The sequence below is a fragment of the Pelodiscus sinensis genome, chromosome 22 (assembly GCF_049634645.1).
Source record: "Pelodiscus sinensis isolate JC-2024 chromosome 22, ASM4963464v1, whole genome shotgun sequence".
NCBI classification, from domain to species: Eukaryota; Metazoa; Chordata; order Testudines; family Trionychidae; genus Pelodiscus; species Pelodiscus sinensis.
In genome coordinates, this window is record NC_134732.1 from 8,093,736 (window position 1) to 8,109,486 (window position 15,751).

Sequence of the window (15,751 nt, forward strand, 5' to 3'; positions counted from 1 at the left end):
AGTTTATCCTGAGTGAATTTTCTGACAGCTTAAACTATATCTTTGTATTTGTTTTATTAATGTTAGGGGACACAGATGATGGATTTGAAATGTTCATGTACTGGTAAGTGAAAAGCTGATAGGAGAGATAATATGGGCAGAAGATGTGTAAATTTCCCCACACAACCCCCTTGATATACCGTAGTCTGACCTCCTTGCATCTCCCAGTCTCTGCTCACTGCTGCTCATGCTGCACCATGCCAGGATTTTGTGATGTCCAGTGGAAACCACCAAACACAGTTCACTTGTGATCACAGCCAAGTTAGACCTCTTCTCAGCCTAGGAGCAAAAGGCAAGTAGTTTAATGTTCCTTTTTGCCATTCACTTTGCTCCAGGGAAGTTGAAATTCCTCATTCAACCTTGCTTACAGGTCCATCTAATGAGTGCCTGGGAAAACTCTGAGTTACAACAAAAGCTCGTGTTTTTAAACCCGAGGGATGCAACTGCATTGTTTGGTTTTGATTGTAAGGCTTATCTTGCCATGTCATGCACTTATTATTAGGAGAAAATCAAGAAAAGCTTTTGTGTATTTCTCTTCAGGTCAGTTTTGTTAAGGGATGTACTGGTGTAGTCCTAAAAAAACGCAAGAGAGAGATGTCCATCATCCTCCCTGCTGTATGGCATTCTAGACAGGAAAAGCCCCTTGACATTAGTCACCACTAAGCACTGGGATGAATACTTCCATATGCACACCCTGATCCAAGTATGAACTGGCAGCACCTAGGAGCCCTAGTCATGGTCCAGGATCCCATTGCAATGGGCTCTGTATAGGCCCAGAACAAAAAGGCAGAGTGCCCCCAAAGAACTTGCAATCTAAGGACAATACAAGAGACAAAGGATGGATACAGAGAGCCTGACAGGAGAGTATAAGGAAATAATGGCAGAGTATTGCTTAGAATGAGAATCTTAGTACACCAGCAGCCTAGCCTTGGTTGGTTGGTTGGCTGGTTGGTTGATCGGTTGGTTGCCACTTGGCAAAGGAAGCTTTTGAAACAGGATAGTTGTTTAGTTGTGTGGGGGGATCACTCTGATCCCTTTCTATATGACACTGACCCATGCCATTGTAACCACTAGTTGTATAGAATCATAGAATCATAGAATACTAGGACTGGAAGGGACCTTGAGAGGTCATCGAGTCCAGTCCCCTGCCCCCATGGCAGGACCCAGTACTGTCTAGACCATCCCTGATAGACATTTATCTAACCTACTCTTAAATATCTCCAGACATGGGGATTCCACAACCTCCTTGGGCAATTTAGTTCAGTGTTTAATCACCCTGACAGTTAGGAACTTTTTCCTAATGTCCAACCTAAACCTCCTTTGATGCAGGTTAAGCCCATTGCTTCTTGTTCTATCCCCAGAGGCCAGGAAGAACAATTTTTCTCCCTCCCTACTCCTTGTGACACCCTTTTAGATGCCTGTAAACCGCTATCATGTCCCCTCTCAATCTTCTCTTTTCCAAACTAAACAAGCCCAATTCTTTCAGTCTTCCTTCATAGGTATAAAATCTAGGGGTGTGTCTAGACTACATGCCTCCTTCGACGGAGGCATGTAGATTAGCCAGATCGGAAGAGGGAAATGAAGCCGCGATTAAAATAATCACGGCTTCATTTAAATTTAAATGGCTGCCCCAATCTGCCGATCAGCTGTTTGTCGGCAGATCGGGGGAGTCTGGACGCGATGCCCCGACAAAGAAGCCTTTCTTCATCGACACAGGTAAGCCTCGTGAAACCAGGCTTACCTGTGTCGATGAAGAAAGGTTTCTTTGTCGGGGCATCGCGTCCAGACTCCCCCGATCTGCCGACAAACAGCTGATCGGCAGATCCGGGCAGCCATTTAAATTTAAATGAAGCCGCGATTATTTTAATCGCGGCTTCATTTCCCTCTTCCGATCTGGCTAATCTACATGCCTCCGTCGAAGGAGGCATGTAGTCTAGACACACCCTAGGAGAGAAGCTACACCTTGGGAAAAAAGCTCTAAACAATGTAAAACATATCACCTGAGCAAGCCAGGTCACTGCAGGCACATCACCCCAATGCTGCATGCTGGATCTCCATTGTCCAGTTGAAGGCTACTCTCCCATACTCAAAAGCCCATGCTGCATGGGGGAGTCTCTCTCTCTCTCTACGACCACAGCTTCTCCTCGTAATCACATTCCACAAACCCCATGTAACTATTGACCAAAAGGGAGTGGTTGTGCATTAGACAGAACTTATTCAGTAGCTGAACATCGACTATGTCACTCTTTCCAACAGCAGATAAAAATGACTGTGTGACCATTAACCTACGGCCCTATAAACTAATCAAGCTATTTCTCCTATGGAAGCTGGGAAGGGAGAATAAGAAAGAGAGTCTGTCTCTAACTACCTAGGAGATGCTCAGGAACAGGAAATGAGACAGATAGGATATGGGATGGGTGAATAAATGGATATCATTTATTTTTAACAGTTGCTATTGAGGTATTCTTACAGCAGTTTTGTGAAATCTTGCGCTATATGTGGTGATAAGCACTGCTCAGAGCACAGACTGTAGCAGCTGTAACAAGAGTTGTGAACTGTTCCAGGCCTGTGCCCCCTTGCTGCTTTCAAGTCATCTCTCACTGGAGGGATTCCTTCCTCTCCAACTTCCACTCACACCTCTTTCATGGAGGGGACCTCAAGAGGATTAGCTCAAGCATGGAACTGTGAAAGAGAGTTCCCCTCCCCTTCTCTTTCCTCTGGCTTCTCTCCTCTCACCTCAGCACTAAGAGAATGAGAGAAAGGGTAGGCAAGTGTGAAAAGAGGCCAGAGGTTAAGTTCCAAGGAGATGGCAAATCTGCAGGCTAATGGCTGCTTCGCCTCCTGAGGGGATTTCATGGCCATCTGAAATACTTCTGCAGCGGGGAGGGAAGTGGTGCTCTGAACGGGTGACAGGAAGGGAAACGACTCTCGCTGGAGCACCTCAGGTTGTGGCTGAGTCTCTGTCTGTGTTGCTTCGTTGCTCTCACTGCCTGTTAAGCCAGTCGATTCTCATGGTCTTTGCACAGTTCAGACCCAGTTCTGGAAGGTGTCTTGAGTCTCCTGAAAGACTCCAAAGTCAGTTGGAATTGAAGTGTTCCAAAGGCACTGAACACTTTAAAATCAGATCAGAGATGGCCTGTATCTGCAGATAGTTGGGAGCAGGGCAGCCAACAGCCCTGGGCAAGGTGTGGGGGGCCTGGCTCTGCAATCACGGGGCAGGGAGGGACCTTAGGCAGAAGGGGTGGGGCGTAGGCATTAAGCACACCATGCCAGCCACCCCCAGCCCTCAGCGCTGCCCAAAACATAGTGTCTCCCACTCAGCCCTTAGAGCTGATCAGTGCAGCACTCTGGTGGTGATTTGAAAGGCCCAGGGCTTCCTTTAGAATGGCTGGACCCCAGGGCATTTTCACTGTCTGTGCCCCCTGTCAGCAGGCCTAGTTGGGGGGCAGAGTTAGGGTAGCCAATGTTACTGAGCATGATCAGCTTGTCTAGGCTTACTCAGGACAGGCCCAGCAGCTGCTCAGAGGGTGTGTGACACTGTGTGCCCCATGCATTGCATCTGAATCAAACACCAGATAAGCAGCCACCATGGCTCCCTCTGGCTCATTCCCTCTGCCCAACAACAGAAAATAATTAATACAATAGGAATAATAATTAACACATTTTAATAGCAAAAAAATGAAATCAGCCCTTAACCTTCCATAGGTGAAGTGCCTGCTACAGGAGGGGCCTGCAGATGGAGCGGGGTTGCATTGTCATGGGAGTAGAACAGGGATTTCTGGCTCTAGGAGACCTTCAGATTTTAAAACAAAACCTAATTTGTCCCTGATTTTCCTCCCTCAGAGTCATGTGTAACAAATTCCCATGCCGGAGTCTGAAGACAATAATCATTGGAACTAAAAAGTGGGGGGAACAGTGTTTTCCCCAAAATATCCCAAGCTTCTCTAATTATTATGCTGGGTCACATTTTGGTCTGATAGGGATGTGCCTTCCCCTCTGATTGGCCCTGCATATGTACTTGTAGCATATAAAGACAACAAGCAGGTTAGAGGGGAGCTTTGGAGTCGTCACGTGTGTGGCCAGAGAAGCCACAAGTGCAGCTATGAGAAGTCTCTTGAGGACGCCACTTGTTATTTCGAAATAACTCCCAAGTGTAGACCAGGGCTGTGAGGCAGATCCTCAGCTGTGGTAATTTAGCCTAGCTCCGCCAAGTTCTGCCAAATTACTAGCTGAGCATCTGACACAAATATTTTAAAAGCTATGTTTTTAAGAGCTAGATTCAACTATATGAGCAGGCTGGAACTAATTCTATTTCAAGATAAGAGTCTACTCCTTGAGCTCCCCCAGAGGATGCCCAATTACAAGACATTCACTCAGTGAAATATGAAAGAAGTTTATAATACAGAGCAGCTGCTCATTGGCTGAAAACACCTTAAAGTTGGAGCAGTGTTATCTAGCAGCTTTGGAAAGCTATTAACCCTTTTATGGCCACTCATATTTCAAGGTAAAGTCTGCTGCCTCTACTGCCCTGTCCTTGTCATGATGCCAGTGTTGTGGGTTGCCTCCCACTTCCCTTGGCACTTATTTTGGGACCAAGGATCTTTTGCTCTTGGAACCATGCATAGCTTGGAGGGAGAGAAAAATCATTTTTATTTCTTCAGAGGATCAAAGAAAAACAAAGAAGGTGCCATATGATGAATATTTTACTTTAGACATGAGAAAGAGTAGGAACAGAAGCATCTTTAGGGAAATAAATGTCTTGGGATGTCCGATGGTCTGAATATAGAGCTCCTATTGCAAAGGTAGGGATTGTGGATACAGAGTATAGAGATATGGGTTTTGCAAACAGATAGAATCAACATGGAGACCTCTGGGAAATCACAGAATGTGTGTTTGCTTTATGGTTTGGATAATATAAAATGTAATTTTTTTCCTTGAAGAAATTGATCCTTCTTCATTTTTTTAAGTTCAGGTTTCATTTTCCATATTCCTGACTTTCAGGTCCCTGGTTGGAAGTATTCCTGTTTATGTGTAAGAGGCTGGTCAAACTCATCTCATCTTTGTCTCTCAATAATTATAGGCCTCCCAGGGAAGTTTTACAGTGGAAATTTTATCAAGATTTTTAAAAGATTTTATTGGAAAGGATTTGGCTTCTACGCAATTATTGACTGCAAAAGGTGCTTTGCCCACCTCCTCGAGGGACAGTGCTATTGATCATTGTACAAAAGGAAGATGTATGCACACAGAGAAAAAAGTTGAGGCCTCGCTGCCTTTTAAACTTTGATGATAAAATTGCATTTAAAGTGTCCCTTGATCGTCTTAACTCTGCTGGTCTGCACTGATTAGGATGGAGCAAACCGTGCCATTGGAGAGAGACCCTGACTCGTAATTCTACCTTTGCTGGGCAGAGACCGAAACAAGGGAAAGATCCAATAGCTGATTTATAGAGTGAGCTTTGATTAAGAGGAGCAACGTGATCCTTTTCTTTGCTTATGGTACTGGATACCTCATAAAGCTCTGTTATAGTCAACAAACCAGACATGAGCCTTTAAAAATAGCTGCCCTTTTAAAGTTGAGTTATAGTTTCTACAGCCCTACTTTAAAATATTCCATGGGAGCATCATCATTTTACTGGTCTAAGAGCGAATAGCTTACAATGATTCTCTCTATACTTCTTGGCAATGGCATTACTCTTGGGTATTTGCATTTGTCTCCTTAATTATTTGTATTACTTGTAGGCATACTGGTCCCAATCAAGGACACAGCCCCATTGTGCTGAGCACTCTTCATACACTGTGCAGTATACGGTCCGTGCTAAACTCCATGACACTTACATCCTTGAGCGCTACCTAAGACTTACGCACATGAAGTGAAGTCCTGGTCCATCTGAAGTCAATGGAGACAGGATTTCACCCAGAGTGTTTAGATTGAGCCACTGGGCAACATTCACTGTTTTACAGTGGAAACCAATGCCCAGTTCCCCAGTTGTAGCCAACAGGTGTATACAAGGGAAACACACTGGGTTGGCTCCCTGAGTAATGTGGAGCACAGGAAGTCCCCATCATGCAAACTAGTTGTGTTCCAAACTGCATTTGTAAGCTGGTTGTTGGGAACTTAGAAAGCATTTTCCCATAGAAGCAAAGTTATAAATGGTAGCTAGGTTCCCAGCTAGCCCACAGAAGCCTATTTAAACCATAATGTAGTGGGAATACTATATAGCTGCAATGGAAAACAATAGAAATAGTTTTTATTTAATCTTCAATGCTGGTGCTTGAGGGAAGGCAGGTTTAATTAGAAGAGGAGACAGGTCAGGATTCTGAAGGGGACTTATGAGCATCCCCTGGCCACTCCTCTGAAGGCTCTGGGCTGGCTCCTGTATCCTGCAATGGGAAATGATCAAAACATTTTGTTTTGACTTTATCATTTGGATATGACTATAAGAGCTAATAATATATTGAACATAAAAAATGTAAATATTTTGGCTATATCCATATAACACATTTTGATAAGATGGTTTTGATGGTTCAGAAACAAATGGTATGTCTACACTTGCCCCCTACTTCGAAGTAGGGAGGCAAATGAAGCATACCGAAATTGCAGATCAAGCCCGGGATTTAAATATTCCACTCTTGATTTGCATGTTCCCGGCTGGTAGCCATTTTAGAAATTCACTAGCCCGGAGTAACTGCCTGCGTCTACATGCGGCAGTGAAACGGGAGTCCGATTTAAAGCCCCAACTCAAATTGGCTGGTATTCCTCCTGCAATGAGGTTTACCAGCTAATTCAAATTAGGGGCTTTAAATCAGACTCCCATTTCACTGCCACGTGTAGACGCGAGCAGTTACTCCGGGCTAGTCAATTTCTAAAATGGCGACCGGCCAGGATCATGCAAATCAAGCGTGGGATATTTAAATGGGCTTGATTTGCAACTTCGGTATGCTTCATTTGCCTCCCTACTTCGAAGTAGGGGGCAAGTGTAGACATACCCAAAGTATTTTGCAATTTTAACTTTGCATTCCAATTTGAGTCAAAAGGCAACATGAAAAAATTGGAATTTCCTGAAGAACAGAACAGAAATGTTTTCCTACCAGCTTTGTTTGTGGATGTTAGCTGAACATTTCCTCAACAATGCAGACCAGAGCAGAATATGGCCCAATGCTGTTAAAGCATCAAACAATACCAGGATGGATTCCCTTGTAGGTGTACAAGAGTGTATATGTGTTAGATGCTTTTTATAGTGACAGAATTCTCTGCATTTTGGATGATGTTTCATTTTTATTTTGTACTTATCTGATGCCAGAAAAGTACATATTAAGTTTTCAGAAAAGGGGGATTTTTTAATCATCTTATTATAGGCTTCCATGTATAATAAAGCATTTATCTGGCAGTAAACACTGAATCCTAAAGAAGTTCATTGTAAAGTGACAGATTCAGGTCAAGGCCATTAATGAACAGCCGATTGATGTGTGATGAATAGTGATTGGGAAAGAGGGTGTTTCTGTTCTACAGAAGACCACAGGAAGATGGGCATTGCCAGGCCCAATATCTTGCATGGGCAGTGCTCAATACCTGATATTTCAGAGGAATAAGAAAAAAAATCCATAATCAATGTATTCCATTCAGCCAACTGTGCGCCTTCCTTAGCACACCCCCACCCCTGCATGATCAGCTTTAACCCTGAGACATGAAACCTCATTGCACCATATAACCTTAACTCCTAGAGCTGTAAATGAAGAAATCCAGAGTGGTTCATTGGATAGTGATGTTGTGGTTGGTGTCTGCTACAGGCCACTGAATCATGTGGATGAGGTAGATGAGGCTTTCTTCGTACAACTGAGAGAAGCTTCCCGGTCGCAGGCCCTGGTTCTCATAGAGGACTTTAATCACCCTGACATCTGTTGGGAAACCAAAACGGCAGTACACAGGCAATCCAGGAAGTTTTTGGAGAATGTTGGGGATAACTTCTTGTTACAAGTGCTGAAGGATCTGACCAGAGGCCATGCGCAGCTTGACCTTCTGCTCACAAACACGGAGGAACTAATAGGGGAAGTAGAGGTGGGTGACAACCTGGGAAGCAGTGATCATGAGATGGTAGATTTCAGGATCCTGAACAAAGCAAGAAAAGAGACTAGTAAAATACACACCTTGGACTTCAAAAAAGCAGATTTTGACTCCCTTAGAGACCTGATGGGCAGAATCCCCTGGGATGCTAACATGAGTCCAGGACAGCTGGCAGTATTTTAAAGAAGCCTTAGTGAAGGCACAGAAAGAAACCATCCCGACGCGTAGCAAGAGAGGCAAACATGGTAGGAGACTGGACTGGCTTACAGGGGAAATCCTTGGTGAACTTAAGCACAAAAAGGAAGCTTACAAAGAGTGGAAACTTGGACAAATGACCAGGGAGGGGTTTAAAGGTATAGCTCGAGAATGCCGGTGGGTTATCAGGAAGGCGAAGGCGCAAATAGAATTGCGCCTGGCTAAGGATGTGAAGGATAACAAGAAAGGTTTTTACAGGCATGTTAACAAGAAGAAGGTGATCAGAGAGGGTGTGTGGCCCCTACTGGATGAAAGAGGAAAGCTGAAGTACTCAATGCTTTCTTTGCCTCTGTATTCACGGACAAGGTCGGCTCCTGGACTAATGCGCTAAGTGACGCTAGATGGGATGAAGATGGACAGCCCTTGGTGGGTAAAGAACAGGTTAGGAACTATTTAGAAAAGATAAACGTAAGCAAATCCATGGGTCCGGACTTAGTGCATCCGAGGGTATTAAGGAAGTTGCCAAATGTCATTGAGGAGCCTTTGGCCATTATCTTTGAAAAGTCGTGGAGATAGGGAGAAATCCCAGATGATTGGAAAAGGGCAAATGTAGTGCCCATCTTCAAAAAAGGGAAGAAGGATGATCCAGGGAACTATAGGTCGGTTAGTCTTACCTCGGTTCCTGGAAAAATCATGGAAGGGATCCTTAAGGAATCCATTTTGAGGCACTTGGAAAAGAGGAAAGTGATTAGGAATAGTCAGCATGGATTCACAAAGGGCAAGTCGTGCCTGACCAATCTGATTAGCTTCTATGATGAGGTAACTGGCTCTGTGGACATGGGAAAGTCAGTGGATGTGATATACCTTGACTTTAGCAAGGCTTTTGATACAGTCTCCCACAATATTCTTGCCAGCAAGTTAAGGGAATGTGGATTGGATAAATGGACGGTAAGATGGATAGAAAGTTGGCTAGAAGGCCGGGCCCAGCGGGTAGTGATCAATGGCTCGATGTCAGGATGGCGGTCGGTTTCTAGCGGAGTGCCCCAAGGTTCAGTTCTAGGACTGGTTTTATTAAATATCTTTATTAATGATCTGGATGAGGGGATTGATTGCACCCCAGCAAGTTTGCAGATGATACTAAGCTAGAGGGAGAGCTAGATACGCCCGAGGGCAGAGATAGGGTGTAGAGTGACTTAGACAAACTGGAGGATTGGGCCTCAAGAAATCTAATGAGGTTCAACAAGGACAAGTGCAGAGTCCTGTACTTGGGACAGAAGAATCCCAAGCATTGTTATAGACTTGGGATCAACCAGTTAAGTAGTAGTTCTGCAGAAAAGGACCTGGGAGTTACAGTGGATGAGAAGCTGGATATGAGTCAACAGTGTGCCCTTGTAGCCAAGAAGGCTAATGGCATATTGGGCTGTATTAGGAGGAGCATTGCCAGCAGATCCAGAGATGTCATTATTCCCCTTTATTTAGCTCTGGTGAGGCCACATCTGGAGTATTGTGTCCAGTTCTGGGGCCCCCACTACAAAAAGAATGTGGACGCATTGGAGAGGGTCCAGCGGAGGGCAACCAAAATGATTAGGAGGCTGGAGCATATGACCTATGAGAAGAGACTGAGGGAGTTGGGTTTGTTCAGTCTGCGGAAGCGAAGAGTGAGGGGGGATTTGATAGCAGCCTTCAACTTCCTGAAGGGAGGTTCCAAAGAGGATGGAGAGAGGCTGTTCTCAGTAGTGACAGATGGCCGAACAAGGAGCAATGGTCTCAAGTTGTGGTGTGAGAGGTCCAGGTTGGATATTAGGAAAAACTATTTCACTAGGGCTGTGTCCACATTGGCACCCCTTTCTGGAAAAGGGATGCTAATGAGACCATTCAGAATTGCAAATTCTGCGGGGGATTTAAATATCCCCTGCGGCATTTGCATTTACATAGCTACTGCTTTTTTCCGGCTCGGGATTTTGCCAGAGAAAAGCGCCAGTCTAGACGGGATTTTCTGGAAAATAAACCCTTTTCCGGAAGATCCCTTATTCCTACTTTCAAGGATAGGAATAAGGGATCTTCCGGAAAAGGGTTTATTTTCCGGAAAATTGCATCTAGACTGGTGCTTTTCTCCGGCAAAACCCCGAGCTGGAAAAAAGCGGCAGCTATGTAAATGCAAATGCTGCGGGGGATATTTAAATCCCCCGTGGAATTTGCAATTCCGACTGGTCTCATTAGCATCCCTTTTCCGGAAAGGGGTGCCAATGTAGATGCAGCCTAGGAGGGTGGTGAAGCACTGGAATGGGTTACCTAGGGAAGTAGTGGAGTCTCCATCCCTAGAGGTGTTTAAGTCTCGGCTTGACAAAGCCCTGGCTGGGTTGATTTAGTTGGAATTGGTCCTGCCTAGAGAAGGGGGCTGGACTTGATGACCTTCTAAGGTCTCTTCCAGCTCCATGGTTCTATGATTCTATGATTCTATGATAGGGAAAGGCTCAGGGACTTAAGAAAGGATACCTCTTTTTCTTCCCACCCACAGGTCTACCACTGAGCTGCTAGGTGAAATTAAGCAAGTCTCCCATCCCATTTCATGTCTAGATTGTATATTCCTTAGAATACAGATTGTCTCTCATGCTCAATGTTCCCTCCAAACTTTTCCATCCATGTGCAGAATAAAATTGTATGTGCACCGAGCCCTATGCAAATGTGCACCACTACAGGAAACAAAAACCTAGCTGTGGGCACTCTGCTAATCATCTGGGCAGCATTTGAATATCTCCTGAGTGGCTGCAGAAGCGCACAGCTCATGATATGTATGTTGCGTGTCTATCTCAATGAGTCCCAAAAGTGATTCCCCCCCTCCACTCCACAAACTTACTGACATTTAATGTCATTCACTGACCTCCTTTTTCCGATTGTACTGGGACTGCCGCAAAATATTTATATGACACTGTCCTTGAAAACCTCTCACACAGTGCAGAAGGCAGCTGCCCCTTTATTAAAGCCGTTCTAAGCAGCAACTTAAGGCAGAGATTTTGTTTTCTTATGTGTCCATACAGCACCAAGTGCAAAGGGGTCCTAGCCTATGACTTGGTACCACTGCAATAAAAATAATAATAATGAAATTTGTATTAATACTATGCACATGCTCTGTAAACTTCCCTGTTTGTGTCTGGATTCAATGCCAAGTGTCTGTGTTGATCTACAAAGCCCTATATGCTGTGGATTCTGGCTGCCTTGGAGTCTCATCTCATTAGGCACTATCCCAGCAGTTGAAATTAGCAGGGAAACTCATGCTAACAGGCCCAGTTTTAAAATCTGAGCTCTTGAGGAACAGGCTCCCAAGCCCTTGTATTCATATCGGGCTCAGACATACAAGGAGCTGAGGACTCAGATCTGGAAAAGCACTTAAGCATAGGCAGAACTTTTTCCTTTTCCTGTGCTTAAAATTAAACATGTGCTTAATGCCCTGCTAGATTGGGGCCAGAGTGCTCCGCATCTGGCAGGCCTGAACCCTGAACTGATTTACCTAAGCAGTTAGCATTTAATCTTGGGAACTGAAGTACTGAATGGGATCTGGGGACATGGCGATTCTGTTCCTGGGTTTGTACACACTCCTTTTGTAGGATGAGCAAGTCACTTAATTGACCTTCTGTCTGTATTCCCCATCTGCACAATGGTCATGGCTGTCTAGAATGTAAATGTTTAGGAATTATGTGACTATATAGTACTTAGTAGAATAGAGGCCTCTAGATCAGGACTTGCAAGATATGGCCAGAGGGCTGAATCCAGCCCCTGCTCACCCCGTGGCAGGAAGCAGCGCCAATTAAAGTGGGTAGAATCATAGAATTATAGAATACTAGGACTGGAAGGGACCTTGAGAGGTCATGGAGTCCAGTCCCCTGCTCTCATGGCAGGACCAATACTGTCTAGACCATCCCTGATAGACGTCTATCTAACCTATTCTTAAATATTTCCAGAGATGGGGTTTCCACAAACTCCCTGGGCAATTTATTCCAGTGATTGACCACCCTGGCAGTTAGTAACTTTTTCGTAATGTCCAACCTAATCCTCCCTTGCTGCAGTTTAAGCCCATTGCTTCTTGTTCTATCCTCAGAGGCCAAGATGAACAAGTTTTCTCCCTCCTCCTTATGACACTCTTTTAGATACCTGAAAACTGCTATCATGTCCCCCCTCAATCTTCTCTTTTCCAAACTAAACAAACCCAGTTCTTTAAGCCTTCCTTCATAAGTCATGTTCTCTAGACCTTTAATCATTCTTGTTGCTCTTTTGTGGACCCTCTCCAATTTCTCTACATCTTTCTTGAAATGTGGTGCCCAGAACTGGACACAATACTCCAACTGAGGCCTAACCAGCGCAGAGTAGAGCGGAAGAATGACTTCTCGTGTCTTGCTCACAACACACCTGTTAATGTATCCCAGAATCATGTTTGCTTTTTTTGCCACAGCATCACACTGCTGACTCATATTCAGCTTGTGGTCTACTATAACTCCTAGATCCCTTTCTGCCGTACTCCTTCCTAGACAGTCGCTTCTCATTCTGTATGTGTGAAACTGATTGTTCCTTCCTACGTGGAGCACTTTGCATTTGTCTTTATTAAACTTCATCCTGTTTACCTCAGACCATTTCTCCAATTTGTCCAGATCATTTTGAATTATGACCCTATCCTCCAGAGCAGTCGCAACCCCTTCCAGCTTGGTATCATCTGCAAACTTAATAAGCGTACTTTCTATGCCAATATCTAAATCGTTGATAAAGATATTGAACAGAGCCGGTCCCAAAACAGACCCCTGTGGAACCCCACTTGTTATACTTTTCCAGCAGGATTGTGAACCATTAATAACTACTCTCTGAGTACAGTTATCCAGGTAGCTGCTCCCTGTGGCTCTCTACACTGCAGGGAGGCAAGAGGGAGGAAGGGAGAGGCTTCAGCACAGAGCTCCACCCACAAGAAAATCTCTCAGTTCCTATTAGTTGGAAACCAGCCAATGGGAGCTGAGAAATGTTGCTGGGGGCAGAGGCAGTGCATGAAGCCTCTCCCTCCCTCCTCCCCACAGCACAGTGAGCCATATGCACAGCCAGCCAGAGGTTTGGGGCTGCTGGCACAGAAGCCTGTCTGAGAGTGCTGCTAGTGGGGGGCTGCTAGGCACGTGCCTCCCAGGCAGAGCCTGCCTCTGGCACCACAGCCCTTCCACACCCCAATCCCCTTCCGGACCCTGCACCTCCTCCTATGTCCCCTCCTACAGGCCACAACCAAATCCTCTGAACCCTCTTCCCCCTACCCTAGGTTACAACCCTCCCACAGACATCACACCCCCTCCTACAGCCCACCCCCAGTCCAGAATCCTTTCCTGCATCCATACCCCCTACCACACCCTGCACCTCAATCCCTTGCCCTGGTCACAGCCCCCTCCATCAAAACTCCCTCTCAGACCCTATCCTGTCTCCACCCCAGTTTCCTACCCCAAAATCTCTTCTGCACTCAGCCTCTGTCTCAGACTCTGCAGCCTCTCCATAGAATTGTGTGGCCCTTGATCACTTACCAAAATCTTGGAGTCGTCTCCCATCAAAATCTATTATCCACTCCTGCTCTAGATGCTACTGTAATATAATTATATATAGTTAAGAATAATTTCTGTCCAACCGTCCGCACTTTGCATCTGTCTTTTGATTTTGCCAGCCCCAGAGTCCTACAGTAGAAATTTGTGTCATGCCAGAGCCCCTCAGTTTGATTATCTTAGTTCTACTCAGTACAAACTGCTCTCCTATTAGCAGAGTTTAGCCACTGAATCATGATTGTGCTTTTGAACCCTGAGGCTATGTCTACATTACGAGACTATTTCAAAATAACTCACCAGAGTAGACATGCTCTGACGGGCCCCCACTTCTGTATTTACCTGTTCCAGATGCATGCAGCTTCCATTGGCCATGGATTGCCATTCCTGGGAAATGGGAGCTTCAGGAAGTGATGTCCCAATTAGCCAAGAATGGCGATCCACAGTCAACAGGAGCTGTAGGCATTTGTACATGCAGAGGGCAGGTAAATATAGTGGCAGCATCCCCCCCATGGGGATAACCCTGACAAACCACCACCGTCTCGTTGCCCACCCCTGCTGTAGATGGTTTTATTGGAGTTTTGGGGGTGTCAGAACATAGACAGAAAAGGTACCAAAGAGGAATGTTCATGTCACACATTTGCGCTGATGCTCTGATAATAAAACCATTTCATTAGAAATGGTTGAAAGACTTTGGATGAAACTAAAGGGAATTTTGAAATTTCAAAATTTCTTATGGAACAGAATAGGGATGTTAGATAGAATGCAACTGAATAGTCATGTAACTGCATCAAATATTAGCAGTTACACAGCTATTCAATAGTCCCCGGGGGCAAGACTGGCATCCAGTGCACTCCTATCAGAGGCAGCAGTGAAGGGTGACAGTTGGGAGCTGGTCCATGAGGGGAGCCAGTTTAAAAACTGGCTTCATGCACAGACTGGCTCCCCCCTGCTGTTCCTCCCCATGGCAGGGGAGGGAGGAGCTCCCTACAGACAGGGGCTGTTGCTGAGGAGCAGCATCTGTCTGTGGCAGTCCCAGGCTCGCCGTGGACAGAGGCTGCTCCATGGGATGCCAGAACAGCCCCTGTCCGTGGGGAGTTTGGGACCACCCCCCGGACAGATGGTGCTCCATGGCATCAGTGGGGGGGAGGTGCAGGTATTCCAGAAATTATGGGGAGCCTTAAAAGCAGACTTCCCACAGGCACCGGCTCCTGCCTCCCCCTCCCTTGCTGCCTCTGATACAGAGGTTGCAAGGGACGGGGGGGATGCATGTAGTCAACAGGATTAACCGATAAGCATAAGCTTATCGGTTAATCGTGTAGTTGTCTCCATGTTGACATCCCTAATTCAGAGAATGAGCCAGTTAGCAAGGATTTACACCAAGTTTATTTTCTTAAGTGCATTTAATCTATAATATTTTGTAAGAGACGGATTTATTGTGTAACGTCCCCATGCAGACTAGCTCCTGCCCACTGCCCCTGTCTGCAGGGGGCCTGAGCTCCCCACAGACAGAGGCTGCTCTGACATCTCTTGGAGCAGCCTCTGTCTGCAGCAGCAGCCCCTGTTCACCAATGGCCCAACCTCCTCATGGACAGCCTCTGTATTAGAGGCAGCAGTACAGGTACGGAGAGAGGAAGGGGGCTCCATGGGAACATGAATACATGGGGAGCTGGCTTAAAAGCTAGCCTCCCATGGACACTGGCTTCTGCCTCTCACTCCCTCCCTCCCTCCCTCCCTCCCACACACACACACACAAACTGCTGCCTCTGATACAGAGGCAGCAAGGGGGGGATGGTGCATGTTATTGTTTGGATTAACCATTCATTGTTTAAACAACTATACGCTAACATCTGTAGAACAGAAATTCTATTTTCCAACCAGCTGTATCTTGGATTTTTTTT